Source organism: Mustela erminea, chromosome 18, assembly GCF_009829155.1.
Source record: "Mustela erminea isolate mMusErm1 chromosome 18, mMusErm1.Pri, whole genome shotgun sequence".
NCBI classification, from domain to species: Eukaryota; Metazoa; Chordata; class Mammalia; order Carnivora; family Mustelidae; genus Mustela; species Mustela erminea.
Genome location: NC_045631.1, coordinates 48,458,103 through 48,475,712, shown reverse-complemented (window position 1 = coordinate 48,475,712; position 17,610 = coordinate 48,458,103). Strand labels below are relative to the sequence as shown.

Sequence of the window (17,610 nt, the reverse complement as noted above, 5' to 3'; positions counted from 1 at the left end):
TTTATTTAATTTTGTGTCTGGTAATGGGACTAGAAGATAATTTTGTGAAACAGATGTGTGAAGATCTGATCATGACGGGAGCTCATTTCTTATAAAAAGTAAATGTATTCTCCAGCCTTGGGCAGGGGGCACGACATTCCTCTTGGGCGCTTGGAGATATTCATGGGCTGCCAAAAAGTTTTTGCAGCCATTTTCCCATTTATCACCTTTTAGCACCTTGCTTGCTCGGACGTGTCCCAGCCAGGGATGAATAAAAAAGGAGGGTAAAGGAAAAGACAAAATGCAACAACAATGACAACAACAAACAAAGGAAGCAAAGGAGCAAATTAAAAACTGAAAACAAACACCTCTTCCCCAGGAGGCAGGACAGACTAGGAGGAAACTGAAAAGTCAAACAGGAAGGAGAGCAGAAGCTTCTTTCAGGTGATCACAGGTCACTCGCCGCCAGGAGCAGAGCCAAACCCAGGGAGAGGCCACTGGGACATGCCTCTTGGGCACCAAAAACTCATAAAGTGTATTTATTAATGTAAGATGCTTTTAAAAATTCATAATTAGCACAAATACTTCACGATGAGCAAAATGTTTAAAATGTCCAAGGCAGGATTTCCCTCTGCGCTGGCAAACTCGACCTCATGCACCTCTCTGTAAGCAAAAGTGAGGTCATCAAGAGCTTGAAAGGAAGTTTCTCATTCCTCTAAGCCTGGCTTTGCTCCGGGTTTGAACTCTAGCTCGGGCCAGACCAGCTCTGTGACCTCAGGCAAAAGACTTAACCTCTCTGAGCATTTTCTTGTAAAATGAAGAGAACACACTTTCCATTCACAGGGCTTTTGGGTGATATAAGAATTCTGCTGGTGCAGCTCTGGGTGCAGAGTAGACTCTCAAGAAACGGCGCCTTTAAGCCACACTCATTATTATTCTCAGAGAATTAAGCTCTCCAGGAGACCCAAGCAGGTACCATCTAAGCACACAATCCTTTTACATAGCTGTCAGGGTTAACGCAGCTTTGTTTTCTAGCTCGTATCAGAGGAGAGCCCCGTGCTTGTGCTTTGAACACTCATACATCCGTTGGACTGCTAAGTAACCCATTTCCTGTTTAGTCATAGCTTCTTGCCTGGGCCTCACCACGGGCCCCAAGTTGTCATCTGTGTACCTCCCTTTCAGAGCCACTGAGCCTTCTGAAGCCATCTAGAAGTTGGGTTTCGTAACAGCTTTTGTTTATGAAGGTCTCCCTGGTCATCATCTGTCTCTCCTGAGCCAATTTCTACACCTGGTGATTCATCTGGGTGACGACGCCTCCCCCCACCCCATTGTCCCTTGAACTGTCCACAGTCCTGAGCTGGCCTTCGATTCGCTCCACGGAGATGGAGCAAATGTTCTTATCGCATAAGGCTTGAAGCTAAGGGGAGCAGAGTGGAAATCAGGGAAGGAGGCGCCGTGGGAACGCGGTTAATATTTGATACGGAGAGCTGTCAGGCAGCTCACTTATCTCTCCCAGTTGTACGGGGGAGCTGCAGACAAAATTTTGTCAGCCTTTCTTCTAATCTGATTTGGAGCTGCGGGGACTAGAAGCCGAGCCCTTACTTTAATTACTCTCCTCCTTGGTCCCAAGGATTCAACAGGAGGATGGCAGGGGAGCGTCGCTCCCATACCTTACTAGACTTCGGGGGTCTTAGTCATCACTCGCGGTTTGCGTGTGTGTTTAGTGTTCGTGAGTGTGCCCTGTGCCTCGCTGAGGGAGGCAGTGTGAAGGAGGAACCACACATTTCTGGTTTCAGTCATGTGTGCGGTTGGATTTAAGCTCCTCTTGTCCACTGAATGAGGAATTCTACTGAGTTGGATGCAGAATGATCCAAGGCGAGGTGAATGGGATTTTTGCCCCTGAAGCATTTAGGCTGTAGTTGGGTAGAATAAATTCTGCTCGAGCCGAGAGCCCTGGGCTCACAGTCCTTCCTGTGATTCCACTTCTCTCCTCTCTGCCCTGGAAATGTTGCTCGAGTCTGGCCTTTCCTCTTTTCACCCTCTGGGCATTTGCTCTTGCTTGTTAGGGCAGCCCCTCTGCATTTACTGCCCGCTCTGTAGAGAGCCCCTGCTGAGTCACATCCCAGCGGGGCGGGGGGCGGGGGGCAAGAAAGCCGCGTGTCCCTCTGTGCACTTATCAAAATATCCTCCCATATTGTGAAGCGAGTGGGAAAAGTTAATAAAAGCTCTACAATATTAAAAAAAAAAGCCACCCAATATATATAAAGTGGCATGTTGTTCAGTCTGCTCCCCTGTCATGGTCAGCCCTCTTAGGCTCACCCAGTGGAGTGGGGGTGGCGGATGGGGAGGTGGGGGGGGGAGGTTTTCACGGCCAGTTGCATAATAAGCCAGGGTTGTAAAACAAACAGCAACAGCCTGTCTTTATTTACAATTTAGATTTTTTTTTTTAAAGATTTTATTTTTTTATTAGGGAGAGAGAGAGAGAGCACTGAGCAAGAGCCCAGGAACAGGGGGAGGGAGGAGCAGAGACCCTCTGAGCAGGGAGCCCGGTGAGGGGCTTGATCCCTGGACTCTGGGATCAGGACCTGAGCATGACCCGAGCTGAAGGCAAGGCAGATGCTTAACCGACGGAGCCACCCGGGCAACCCTGGATTTTTTTTTTTTTTTTTTTGTAATTGTGGGTTTTTCTTGCATTAATTTCAATATTAAGAAAATATTGCGTTAAAGTAATATTTATCTGGATTGCTGAGCTTTCTGGCACCCCCTCGACTTTGTACCTCCCTCATTCATCCTAATCCTGGCTCTGGTCTGCTGCGAGAGCCCACTCCCAGCTGGCATGTACACAGCTACCCGCTCCCTTCCTAATAGACCCATGGTGATTATGCCACTTGCATGTAGGCTCCTGATGGCCTAAGAGGTGAAATCCAACCCCCTTGGCTTGGCTTCAAGCCCTGTCAACAACTGGCCCCCACTCGCCTCCCCAGGGCATCTGCCCCACCTGGCCGGGTTCCTTCCTCACCTAGCCTCTGCAAGACTGCCCCTTTGCCCCTGCCTGAGTGGGGACTCTGCTCCCAAAGGCCTTGACCTAAAATATCCCTACCTGGCTCTTTAGCACACCACCCCTCGTACCATCTCCTGGCTGGACTGCATTTTGGAGGCTCCTCACACCCGCTTCATTGCTGTTTCCCCTACAGAAAACTGCTTCCACTCGGATTCCTATCTCGTCAGTTGCACTCACTTTTCCACCGTGATTTATCTGTTTACCTGTGTCCCCAGTTACACTGCCTGCTCCGTGAGGAGAGCAGCCGTGCTTTCATGTCAAATGAATAATGAATACAATTTTGGATACAGTGAAAAAAGCAGGAACAACAACTATGAAATAATCCATTAAAAACAAGAGCAGGCAGGGAGGGCACCTGTCTTCAAATACGGAGTCGAATCTTGGCTCTGTCGCTGGTGGGCTTTGTAATGCTGGATATTTTCTGAGTTTTACGGCGGAAACTTGCAAACAGAAGCAAAAAGTAGGGAACCTTGTGATGAAGTCACACGTCCCCACCCCCAACTCCCAACAGTCCTCTGACGGCCAGTCCAGTTTCTTGTACCACCAGCCCTGGATGGCCTTGAAGCTGATCCCAGACAACCTATTTTTCCGCATATAATCGTTTCAGTAAGGACACGAAGCTTTTAATTGATTGCAAAAACTCGATATGAACCATGTGCAAAGAAGAGCTCCCGATGGGTTGGAATCACCCGGGAGGCTTCAGGAAGCAAGTCCTGAAGGATGGATATGGGTTTTGGCAAAGGAGGCTGGTAAGCGGGAAGCTGTGAAGTCATGTGCGCCCCACGTGGTCCGAAGACTGGATTAGCCTACGTGGGGCAGGGTGGGGAGTGGTGAGTGGGAAGGAAACCCAGCTGTGGAGCAGAGGGGCTGCCAGGGCGCCCCCACCCCCCATTCTCTAGAGGCAGCCTTTTGGAGGGGTAGGGATATGCTGGGAAACTTCGCGTGGGTGGTTCTTTTTAAAAAAATTTTATATTTATTTATTTGTTTGTTCATTCATTCATTTTTTTTTTTCTCAAGATTTTATTTATTTGACAAACAGAGATCACAAGTAGGCAGAGAGGCAGGCAGAGAGAGAGGGGGAAGCAGGCTCCCCGCTGAGCAGAGAGCCCGATGCGGGACTTGATCCCAGGACCCTGGGATTGTGACCTGAGCCTAAGGCAGAGGGTTTAACCCACTGAGCCACCCAGGTGCCCCTCATTCTTTTTCTTTTTCTTTTTTTTTTTTTTTAAATAAGTTCTAGGCCCAACTTGGGGCCTTAACCCAGGACCCCAAGATCAAGAGCCCCGCGTTCTACCGGCTGAGCCAGCCAGGTGGCCCTGTTTCCGGTTTATGTTACTTCGGTTTATGTTTTGAAGGGCTGCCCCCCCTGTTGTGACAGGGTGCTGAAGACCGAGGTAGTATTTACGTAGCCCCCTTCAGCTCTGTCTCTGGAAGCATTTTCCTTGTTAACTCATTTCTCCTCTAACAGCGAAAGGGATTACGGAGAGGCGCTGGCAGGAGCTGCTGCCGGTACCAACCCATCCGGCTTTCGTGGGGGGGAAATGAGGGCCCTACACTAAGGTGACCTGGCAGCTGCGGATTTTATCCCACTGGGTTTAATCCTTACTATGAATAACAGAGCAAAGCTTTGTTATTCATGGGGTGGATTTCTGCTGGGGAGAGAATTAGCTGCAGTCTTATTCCGAAGGTGCCTTCTGATGCCTTGAGGTCTTTTGAACTGTGCATAAATAGAGGCCATTGTTTAGGTGTTTGGAACTGTAAGGCTTAAATGGCTCTGGAAGTTCCACTCCGTATCTTTGTTTGGTCCCTCTCCACACCCCACCCCTCCAAAGTAATAGATGTCTCCATATTGCTTTAGGACCTGCCTCTTCAGCACTTTCTAAAACTAGGGCACAGCCAACCCTTTTCCCAGAGCCTTTTCTACCAAGAGAGGGAAGAAACTCCTCTGGGTCCGAGTGGGGGAAAAATAATAATGGAAAGTAAAAGTAGGTGCAAGCTGAGTCAGGATATCACACAGAATTTAGGAATATGGCAAAGAGGATTATGATAAAGAAATAATTTTATTCCTGCTTAAGATCTTTTGAAAACCTAAGGAGAAACCAAAGGACAGTGCGGAGTAAGCTTGTTAATTTATTGCTCCCTGGCATCTCTTAGGACAAGACATGTAAGACTCTCTAAAGGAAGGGCTGATTGTTTATACAAGGCTCAAAGCTTGCACACCCCAACTCCCCAGCACACTGTGCCTTTCTGGGTCCTGGGAACTGCTGTCTGAAGCTGACTTTGTCTTTGAAACCACAGAGAGAAGCCCCTTTCTTTGAAGGTGTTGATCTTCTGAAATTTTTACCTGGAATCTTACTTAGCTAACACATCACCGTTTTGTTGTGGTGGTGGTGGTGGTTGTTTCTTCTTATTTTTTTTTTTCCCTCTACTGAGAATGTTTAAGATCTACTCTCTTAGCGACTTTCAAATACTCAGTATTGTTAACTGGGGTCACCGTGTACCCTACATCCCTAGGACTTAAACTTATTACATTGCATTGCTTGAAAGGCTTATTATTATTATTATTTTAAAGATTTTATTTATTTATTTGAGAGTGAGAGAGAGTGAGAACAAGTGTTAGAGGGGAGAAGTTCAGAGGGAGAAGCAGAGTCCCCGCGAGGCTGGGAGCCCGAATCGGGACTCGATCCCAGGACTCCAGGATCATGACTGGAGCCGAAGGCAGTCACCCAACCCACTGAGCCACCCAGGTACCCTTGAAAGGCTTATTGAAAATGATCCGTGGGGGCGCCTGGGTGGCTCAGTGGGTTGGGCCTCTGTCTTCGGCTCAGGTCATGGTCTCAGGGTCCTGGGATCCAGCCCTGCATCGGGCTCTCTGCTTAGTAGGGAGCCTGCTTCCACGTACCCCCCCCCCCCCACTTCTCTGTCTGCTTATGATCTCTGTCTGTCAAATAAATAAATAAAATCTTTAAAAAAAAAAAAAAAGAAAATGATCTGTGGTCTTAATATGGGTGTCCCCCTGCCTTTGGTCCCCGCAGTTGGCTTGTGTCTCTCTGTACGGCTTGCCTGTGCGTCTTCTACCTAGAGTAAAAGTGATTTTCTCATCTGGGACCAGGTATACTCAGAACCGCGTTAGTTCTCCCTGACATAGAGGACAGGGCACAAGGCTTCTTCAGGTCCCAGAAAGCTGCCCTTCGTAGCTGCTTCCCGGGTATTTTATTTGGGTTTCTGCTTTCATCATCTTACCTCTCTTTCTCCCTTCACTGTCGAGAACCACCACCAAGCCATTCTCCTCTCTCTTTCCTGGCCCTGTGATTCTAGTCCTTCTCAAAGGTCTTTCTCATCATCCGTGGTCAAAATCACCGTGAGGCCACTTTGACTGAACCGCCGGGGCAAGTTCATCCCTGGGACTCCTTATTCTCTGCTCCTTCAAGTGCTCACATTTGTATCTCTTTGCTCTTCTCCTTGTCCCCTCTGCATTGAGATCCAGGCAATTAAAAGCACTTGGTTGTACTAATTTAATTGGCGCTGACCTGCCGAGGGATGTCCCTTCCCTTGCCTTTTCTCCTCTTCCGTGTTTGAGTTTGGAAAGGCTTGGTGTTTGGAAGAAGTTCAAAGTGACCCCGAGAGTTTGCTGTGGATGGTGTGGATACACACTCTTTTTGAAGCCTGACCGTGGGTACTGTTCATTTAATTTGGAGCCTAACAGCTTATGCATTCTACTTACCCATTGGAAACCTTGCTGAGGACCCAAGACTATTTGTTAAACCGCCCTTGGAATAAGCGTGACACTGTTCGTTAAAGGGAGAAGGACTTTTATAAAAAAGTAATAAGCAGGGGCGCCTGGGTGGCTCAATGGGTTAAAGCCTCTGCCTTCGGCTCAGGTCATGATCCCAGGGTCCTGGGATCGAGCCCGCATCGGGCTCTCTGCTCAGCAGGGAGCCTGCTTCCTCCTCTCCCTCTGCCTGCTTCTCTGCCTACTTGTGATCTCTGTCAAATAAATAAATAAAATCTTTAAAAAAAAATGTAATAAGCATACTTCTATATTTTCTTTTTTTTTAAAAGATTTTATTTATTCAGAGAGAGAGAGAGATCATAAGTAGGCAGAGAGGCAGCAGAGAGAGAGGGAGAAGCACGTTCCTTGCTGAGCAGAGAGCCCAACGCGGGGCTTGATCCCAGGACCCTGGAATCATGACCTGAGCCGAAGGGAGAGGCTTAACCCACTGAGCCACTCAGGAGCCCCAGCATACTTCTGTATTTTCTTGACATATCAAAGAAAAAAGTCTTTCTGTCTTTGCATTGACGAGACATCTAATGTTGGGTTTTGGTTGCATGAGATGTCTGCATTATAATCTGGAAATCTTGGAAAACTGAAACTGAGCAACTTTCTCTGTTTGGGGGTGGGGAAAGGGACAATGAATAAGTTATACACAGCTAGTTGCCAAAATAGGCAAATATGAAAGCTAATTCATCTCATTTTCTAAGGTTAATCCTTTGATGTATGAATCACAATTGATGCTAAGAGGAAAGGGCTAGAAACAAAAACTTTTTGCTAGGTTAGGTTTTGAATATTTTAAGTATTTAACTGTTTATCTTTCTGGCGGAAAGGGTAACACATTAGCCAGTGATTACCAACAATTAAAATAACATGACATCTACAACAACACTTAACACCCAACTGAAATCACACTTCATTTTTGCTTTCATGATGCAGAAGTAAATTTAGAATCAGTTTCATGATTGTTCTGGTATTTTCCAAATTAAGGACTGAGACATTTGGACACTGAGCTGTATGAATGCTGAATGAATGTGTTTTTACTCTTGTTATTAATTAGATACTTAAGAACTTAACTAATAAAGAAATAGCTACCTAAAAGAGGGTCAAAGGCCGCAGTCTCGTATCCCGACTCCTCAGATGGAATACTGCACAGGGGACTTTTAAAAAATTTGTGGTCAGGGGCACCTGGGTGGCTCAGTCGGTTAAGCGTCTGCCTTCAGCGCAGGTCGTGATTCTTGAGTCCTGGAATTGAGCCCCGCATCGGGCTCCCTGCTCTGCGGGGAGTCTGCTTCTCCCTCTGCCTGCTGCTCCCCCTGCTTGTGCTCTCTCTCCCTCTCAAATAAATAAATATTTTCCTTTCTTTTTTAAAGATCTTTTTTAAAAAATTTCTTTGACAGAGAGAGTGAGAGGGCACAAGCAGGCACAAGCATACACACATACACACGCGTGTGCGCGCACACACACACTCTCAAAAGAAAGATAAAATTTACCACTGTAACTTTTTTTAAAGTGTACAGTTCGGTGGTATTAAATACATTCAAAATGTTGTGTAACCACTTGCCACAATGCATTTCGAGAACTTTTTCATTGTCCCAACAAAAACCCTGTCCCCGTTAAACACTAACACCCCCATTCGCCCTCCCCGCACCCCCTGTCAGTCACCCTTCTGCTTTCTGTCTCTGTGAATTTGACAGTTTTATTTTAGGTACCGCATATGGGTGGAATCATACAGTGTTTTCCTTTTGTGTCTGGATTATCGCGCTGAGCGTCATGCTTCCTAGGTTCCATGTTACAGTGTGTGTCAGCATTTCCTTCCTTTTTAAGGCTGAGGAATAACTCTGTTGTATGTATGTACCTTATTCTGTGCATCCATTCATCAGTTGATGAATGAACAAGAGACCTTTGTTTATTTACTTACTTATTTAATTTTTAAAAAAGGTTTATTTATTTATTTGAGCAATCTCTACACCCAATATAGGGCTCAAACTTACCACCCCAAGATCGAGAGTTGTGTGCTCTGCCTACCGAGCCAGCCAGGTGCCCTGACAAGAGGCTTTTTAAAACACAGAGTTTTGCGGGGTGACCGCGTGGCTCAGTTGGTTAAGCAGCTTCCTTCAGCTCAGGTCATGATCCCCAGGTCCTGGGTTTGAGCCCCACATGGGGCTCCCTGCTCAGCGGGGGGTCTGCTTAAAAAAGCCACGAGTTTTGCTCATCTGATGTACACACACAGATGCAGAAGGTAACTGTGTGAGGTGATATGTTAATCAGCTTTACTGTAGTGATCATTTCAGTATATATAACACGTCCTCATATTGTACACCTTTCGTATATGCAGTTTTTCTTTATTTTCTTTGTTTTTCAATTTTATTTATTTGTCAGAGAAAGAGAGAGAGGGTGAGTGAGAGAGAGCCCGAGCAGCAGGAATGGCAGAGGGAGAGGGAGACAGAGAAGCAGACTCCCGCTGAGCAGCGAGCCCGATGCGGGGCTCCAGCCCAGGACCCCGAGATCATGAACTGAGCCAAAGGCACATGTTTAACCGACTGAGCCACCCACGCATCTCATATGTGATTTAAAAAAAAAAAAAAAAAGTAAAATTGGGGTGGCTGAGTGGCTTAGTCTGTTAAGTGTCTGATTCTTGATTTTGGCTTGGGTTGTGATCTCAGGGTCGTGGAATTAGCAACCCCCCACCCCCATCGGGCACTGCACTCAGTGTGGAGTCTGCTGGAGGTTCTCTCCCTCTCCCTCCCCCGGCTCTCTCTTTTTCTCTCTCTCTCAACTAAATAAAATCTTTAAAGAAAATTTAAAAAATAATGTAAACATTTTATTTTTCATGTGTCCCACTTGGAAGTCTTTCTTCCTTTTAATTCCATTTCTCTTTGGGGGTCATTTCTTGAGCCCCTGCACAATGCTGGTGTTGAGAACACGGTGGTGAACAGCCTGTAGCTTGCGTTCAGAGAACTTTTTGTCTGCCAAGCTGCACAGACAGGTGAACACCCAAGCAGCAGGCAGAGGGGAGGTGAGAGAGGTTTTACCATCAAAAACGCCTCTGTCTTAAAACAGGAGAGCACAACTTGAACTCAGGGGGCCCTTCAATAGGCAGGAGGTTGTGGGTATGATATGACCAACTTTTAAGCAATATTATCATACGTCGTACAACACTTAAAATGTCAAAATCTGTTCTGTGCATTATATTCTCATTTGTACCTGCAAAGAATATAATTAACTTGTCTGTGATAGAAGAGAGTGTTGAATTTGGATCTCCTGGCATTGAGTCCACTGTTTTGGTTTTTTTTTGTCTACGATTCTTAATATCCTGTATGTTTGAAATGTTTTGGCCGCTCTGTGTCCGCTATTGTTGGGCATTGGGAAGGTTCAGGAAGGTAAGTCTCCAGGGTACTGATCTGCATAGGATATTGCTGAAAGCATCGTAGAACTGTTGTGCATTTGGGTGGTTGTGGGTGAGCTGAGGGCATCGTGTGGAATCTCACTCGTGTAGTTCTGATCCTGAAAGAGCAGACTAATGCCCACATTAGCAATATGAGAGTTTCAAAGTCCACTAAAGCATGCACCTCGCGTTCTACACACAATATATTTTTTTAAAGAGTTTATTTGAGAGAGAACGAGAGCAAGCATGAGTGGGAAGGAAGGGCAGGGGGAGGGAGAGGAGCAGGTTCCCCGTAAACAGGGAGCCCGGGGTGGGGCTCAGTCCCCCATGATCCCATGGTCCCCCTTGATTCCACCCCAGATCATGACCTGAGTTGAAGACAGACACCTTCGTGACTGAGCCACCCAGGCACCCCAGCACCTGGCCTTTTAGATACCGGATCTGTACCTCTGTTATGTTCTGCCTGTTATGCTCTCCAGAGTTGCGTAGGGCAGAGGGAGAGGGAGAGTCAGACACCACACTGAGCAGGGAGCCTGATGCTGGGCGCCATCCCAGGACCTTGGGATCATGACCTGAGCCAAAGGCAGACGCTTAACCAACGGAGCCACCCAGGTGCCCTCCCCCACCAAATAAATAAATTCTTTAAAAAAAAAAATAAAATAGCTTTCTTGTGGTATAATCTGTATCCCGTTAACTATGCACCCAGAGTCAGTGTCCCAAAGAGTTCTAGTAAGTATATACATTTGTGCAACCATCACTGCAATCCAGTTCTATTACTTTCCGTCACCCCCCAAATTTCCCTTGTGCTTGTTCGTGGTCAGTCCTTGTACTCACCCCAATCCCAGGCAACCACCAATGAGCTTTCTGACTCTCTAGTTTTGTCTTTTCTAGAAATTTCACATAAAAATCTTACAATGGGGGCGCCTGGGTGGCTCAGGGTCCTGGGATCAAGCCCTGCATCAGTCTCTCTGCTCAGCAGGGAGCCTGCTTCCCCCACTCTCTCTCTCTGCCTGCCTCTCTGCCTTCTTCTGATCTGTCAAATAAATAAATAAGTAAAATCTTAAAAAAAAAAATCATACAATGTATGGTCTTTTGAGAGTGGCTCCTTTCATTCAGCTTCCTGTTTTTTGAGGTCGTCCATATTGTTGAGTGGATCAACAGTTGGTTCCTTTCTGATCGCTGAGTTGAGTTCTGTTGTATGGCTACACCACATTTTGTTTACCCAGCTACCAGCTGATGGGTGTGTGGGTAGTTTCAAGAAGGAGCTATTAAGAAAATACTGCTACCATCATGAGTATACAAGTCTCGGTGTGGATACATGTTTCCATTCCTCTGTGCAGATACACAGTAGAATTCTGGGTCAGCTATTAAGTATATGTTTAACTTTTGAAGAAGCTGCCAGACTGTCTTCCAGAATCGCTGTTGGGTTTTATAGGGTGACCAGCATTGTAGAACGTTTAGGTTTCTCCAACTCTTTGCCAATACTTGATATTATCTGTCCTTTTGCTTATAGCTGTTGTAATGGCTGTGTGGCCGTATCTCACCATAGTTTTGATTTGCATTTCCTGTGGGCTTTTAAAACTGCTTTCTACTGTAGAATGTATCGTGTTGTATTGACGTTTATTTCCTAATCTGTGAGCTGATCCATCCACCTAGCCCAGGGCCATTGGGCAGGTACCTGGTAAATACTTAACAGTTTGTTGAAGAGGTGAGTGAACAAACTCGTACCTAGTGTGGGTGGCCAATTCTTTGTTATTTTAGGTAACAGAAAACACTGTTAACTCCTGAGATGATACAAAAGTCAAGTCTCTTCCGCTGAACCAATTTTTTGCCAGTTTCCAAGAAGCAACACCTGGAGTGAACTCAGTTTTTCTTTTTTTCCTTTTCTTTTCTCTTTTGCCTCCCTTTTCCTTTTTCCCTTCTCTTCCCTTCTCTTCTTTTCTCTCTTCTCTTCTTTTTATTTTTTCATCCCTTGGTGGGAATTAAAACATACAGACCTAGCAAGAGAAGGAGGAAAGAAAGTCAATCTCTAAATGACTAAGACTTTGTGGAAGAGCTTGGGAAAGAGAACCATTTGGGTCATTGGTTACTCCGAGTTCCAGGAGGGGAGGATTTCCCTCAGTGCTGGGGCTGCCTGCCAATTCTCCACTTTTCTCTCAATTTGAGTGGAGGTCTGCTGACATTTTCTGTAAAGGGTCAGATACTAAATATTTCAGGCTTTGTGGGCCAAGAAACAGTATCAAGGATATTGCATAGGTGCTCATATAATGAGAGACAAAACAAATTTATGTGAATTTTTAATTGATGAAATTAAAAACATAATAATTGGGTACAGTTATTTGTAATGCAGATTTACTAATGAGAAGAATAGAATTTTGGCAGGGGAGAATAACATTTTGCTTCATTGGATTCAAAGTTAGAGTTTCCTATCATCATGGTAGAAACGGGGCCTCATTATCCAACAAAGCTTCCCTGAAAACACCATGGTCTTCCAGTCTGAGAACTCATGTGCTGGCTGTGTTAGCTCTGATAGGTCGGAAAACTTTTCACAGGGGAAGCAGATGAAGAGCATAGGCTCTGAGGTAAGTCTTCTTGGGTTTGAGTGGCAGGACGAAGACTTAATAACTATCAGATCTTTGACTATTTACATACCGATCTAGAAGCTTCTGTTCCCTCATCTATAAAATGAGTCTCAATCGTACCTCCTTCGCAGGGATGTTGTAAAGATTAAATACAGAGATTTAGAAAGATATATTGTATATATTATTCCTCTTTTGATTTTCAGCCATTGAAAAATGTAAAACCATTATTAACTCACAGGCAGGACAAAAAATGTTGGCAGGCTGGATTTGACCTGCAGGACAGTTTATGGACCCCTGCAGTAACGTGTAAACTGGAATTATTGCCACTCATTTTAGAAATAATGATTACTTTTTTCTAATTGCAAAGCACCATATGCTCACTGCAGAAAACTTGGAAAAAAATGGAAAAGCACAATAAAACAAAAGTCATCCAAAGATGTTATATTGGTAGCATGTCATTGTATATCCTTCTAGTCCATAGTGTACGTATGTGTGCACACACACACTCACAGCTTTTTTTTTAAGAGGTGGGGAGGGGCAGAGGGAGAGGGAGACAGCATCTTAAGCAGGCTCCACACCGAGCGTGGAGACAGACATGTGATCATGACCTGAGCCAGAATCAAGAGTCACACACTTGACCGAATGAGCCACCCAGGCACTCCTGTACACATGTTTTTTTTTTTTTTTAAATAAAAATAAGCTCATACCATGTTTAATGCTTTGTATATCTCTTTTTCACTTATTAGTATATAATACTTGCCATTAATATTCTTCTGTAACCTGAATCTTAATGACTACATACTGTTCTGTTATACAGATGCACCAAAATTTACTAAAGTACTTCCTAACTACATTGAAGCTGTTCTGAATTTTTCAGTTAGACATGACAGCTATAAACTAGTATATTTTTGTACACATCTCTGATTAATTCCTTGAGATAAATAACAAGGTTTTAATCACTGGATTAAGGGATATCTACTTTTTTATTTTGTAAGAAGAGAGAGAGCATAAGTGGGGGGAGGGAGAGGGAGAAGCAGACTCTCCACCTAGCAGGGAACCCAATGCAGGGCTTGATCCCAAGTTGAAGGCAGATGCTTAACCAGCTGAGCCACTCAGGTGCCCCAGGATATCCACACTTTTAAAATTTTTATTTATTTATTTTTAAAGGTCTTTTTTTTTTTTTTTTTTAAGATTTTGTTTGTTTATTTGACAGACAGAGATCACAAGTAGGCAGAGAGGCAGGTGGGGGAAGCGAGCTCCCTGCTGAGCAGAGAGCCCGACGTGGGCTCGATCCCAGGACTTCTGGGATCATGACCCAAGCCGAAGGCAGAGGCTTACTCCAGTGAGCCACCCAGGTGCCCTGATGTCCACATTTTTAAAGCTTTGGTGTGTCTTGCAAAGTTGTCTTCTAAGAAAGCTGTATAGTTTCCATTCTGCCAAGTGGTATGTGGGAACATTGTCATTTACTGTGGTCTTATATTTTTACTTATATTGGGTTTCTGGACTTAAAACATTTTTATTTTTAAAATGATTCAAATAGATAAAAATGAGCAGAAAATAGTGAAACTCCTACCTGTGCAACCACCAGAAAGATTAAATAGACATTAATATTTTGCTGTATCTGATCACATTAGGAAAAACATGTTACAGACTTAAAAATAGTCTATTTTGTCATCCCATTCTACAGAAGCAGATGGGATCTCATCTCATGGATATCAGTCAATTTCCAAAAGGTTAAGTAATTGTCTAACTGGTAAGAACCAATAAGTGAGCAATCCTTTCTTTCTTCCCCCAGTTTTAAAAAATTTTTAATATTTTATTTGTCAGAGATGGAGAATGAGAGAGAGCACAAGCAGGGGTTGGGGGACATGCAGAGGGAGAAGCAGGAGCAGGGAGCCTGATGTGGGGCTCCAGGACTCTGGGATCATGACCTGAAACCAAGGCAGATGCTTAACCAGCTGAGCCACCCAGGCGTCCCTAAGTGTGCAGTCCTATTGACCATTTTGCTTTAGCCTGTTTTGATGATATTCATATAGTTATTTCAGCCTTTCCCTGACTTTATGGCTACCATTTGGCATATGTTTTCTAATACCATTACTTTTCATATTCCTTTGTTGTTATATTTTAGATGTACTTCTTATAAACACCATCTAACTACATTTTAAAGAAACAATCCAGTCTTGGGGTACCTGGGTGGCTCAGTGGATTAAAGCCTCTGTCTTTGGCTCAGGTCATGATCCCAAGGTCCTGGGATTGAGCCCCGCATCGGGCTCTCTGCTTAGCAGGGAGCCTGCTTCCTCCTCTCTCTCTGTCTACTTGTGATCTCTACCGGTCAAGTAGATAGGTAAGGTCTTTAAAAAAAAAAAAAAAAAAGAAATCTAGTGTTGTGTTTTTTAACCATCGAATTTTGTTTGTTTACATTTATAGTAATTATTGCTATATTTTAGGTTATTTCTCTTTTCCATGCTTTTGCTTTTCTAACACTTTTCCTTTCCTTTTTATTCTCCTTTCCTATCTCTAACTGAATTGAATTTTATCAATTCCTCTCTTTTCTTTCTCTATTAGTTTTGTTGTCCTTAAATGTTTAGTGTGAACTCACAGCCTGAAATCAGTTCCAATAATGCCTCTGCCTGGTTTCTTTTCTTTTTATTTGGTATACAGTTTCTCCCTCTTTTTGGTATTTTATAGTCTTTGGATCAAGGATTCCTCAGCAGTGAGGCCAAAACTTTCTTAAAGCTATGCTTCATTCTGAATCTCATCTTCTCCAGCACACCTTCTTCCTTTCTCTCCTTTAGAAGTTAGGCCTGCATCATGGTCTGAATGTCCTCCTCACCTACTCCTGTTGTCTCTAACATCCTTCCTTGGCATCTGCTTTTTGGAGGACCCAAATGAATACAATCTCTATTTTTGTCACCTGGATCTAGCATTCAGTGCATATGGACTCTCTGTTTCTGTGTCTCTGTCTTTGACATAGGGACCTTCTCATTGTTTATGTTACCATTGTACCTATTCTTTCATGTCCCTTTCATGTCTCTGATGCCTGTTGGTAATTTCCTCACACCGGTCTTCTCTTTTACTTAATTCTCTCTTCAGTTGTGTCTAATCTGCTATTTAACTTTTCTGCTGACTTTTTAATACCAGCAATTATAATATTCATTTGTAGTTCTATTTGGCTTACTTTAAAATCTGACTGTTGCCTCTTTCATATTTTTTTTTCCTCAGGGGTTTATTTCCTCCTTTATGTTTTTAGTAGTATTAAAAACCCTTTTTAGTATTTTAAACATACTTATTTTGTATTCTGTTTCAAATGGTAATTTTATCATCCCTAGTTCCTGGATTTATTTGTTGTGTTTGCTGTTTTCTGTTCATGGTATATTGTCATTTTAAATTTTCTTATAAGAAGATCTTTAGTAGGGACTATTTTTTCCTGTGAGGATCTCATGTGGCCTGATCGTGGGGCTCTTGCAGAACAATATGTATTATTCTAGAGATCCCGGGAGTATCCCCGGCTTAGGATCAACATTTCCGCTAATTTCTTACTTTGGAATTTTTTGGATCACTAAGCTCGAGGCTCAGATACGGGATATCCATTTTTCAGGGGAGAGTTTTGTTTTTTTGGTTTTTTTTTTTTTTTTTTTTTTTTTTTTGGTCTTTTTCCCATTTAGAGTCCAGGGATGTATGAAACTGTCTTCTTGGACCCCTTTCCTAGGGGAAGTTTTTCTCCTTAATCTTCCCTAAGGAAGCAACCCTTTGAGGATCCTCCCTCGAGGATATTAGCTCAGCTCCCACTCTGCCTAATGGCCACTCAAGGTTTTTACCTCCTTTGTCCACTTGGGTTTTAGAATCCAAGTCTATAAGCTACCAAAGCAGCCTTAGGATCAGCTCACATGCTTTTATTTAGTTTTTCCCTTTCCTTTTCAGGTCAGATTTACCTGCATTCCTATGTGTTTATAGTGGGAGATGTGTGTGTGTGTGTGTGTGTGTGTGTCCCCGCCCCCGCCGTGCCTTAGCCTGTCACCATATTGTCGAACCAGAAGTTCTCTTTGCCACATTCATTTCTGTGCTTCACGCCTTCTCCAGGCACTGGTTTCTAAGCAGTGTCATTCGTGAAACCCATAAACTCACCCACGATCAGAAAGCCCAAGTGTTTAATCCTGTCGAGTCTGTAGATATATCGTACATCCAGAGGGGTTGGGAAAGAAAGAAAACTGCCTTTGTCTTCCACTCCGTGGTAACCTCATCAGTAAATCCATCAAACGCCTTAAGATTTTATAGATGGAACTGACACCATTAGAAAAGAATGACGTTGTTTTATTATTGTTATTACTTCTCTTACTGCGCTGGCCCAGTAATGGAGCTCTCTGTTTTCCTCCCTTCTCTCTCCCAGCTTTGCTACCATCCTTCTCAATTTGTCCTTTGTCAATAGGACAGAAGAGAGAGGTGGAAGTGATGTATGGGTATAATCCACTGTGCACTGCTAAAAAGATAAACTTAAATGAAGTGATTTATTACCTGTGGCAGGTATTCTGCACCCGGAATTGTCTGTCAGAGTTAGTACGCATTGATTTTCCATACTTTCGCTGTCAGCCTCCGGCTTGCCATTGTTCATTAGAGGTGAACAAACAGTTTACGATGGCAGGGTTTGCTCTCAGTCTGGGCACTTGGCTGCAGGGGTTAGCCTATATCTGTATTCTGGGGCTCAGAGCTTTTGCCTTCTCCTGCCTTAAGCCGCGTGTATGAAAAGAGTAAATTCCAGTGGTGTCAGGGATTATACAAATTAGAAGTAAAACATAATCTATACTCCTATTTTGGAAAGGCTTCTAGAATG

The 17,610-nt window shown here is 44.0% G+C and overlaps 1 protein-coding gene across 2 annotated transcripts in view; it reads left to right on the top strand.

Annotated features, from left to right (window-relative positions):
• The window catches only part of PITPNC1 (phosphatidylinositol transfer protein cytoplasmic 1), a 257,099-nt gene that overhangs the window by 45,869 nt on the left and 193,620 nt on the right, over nt 1-17,610 (top strand). The window lies entirely within an intron of this gene.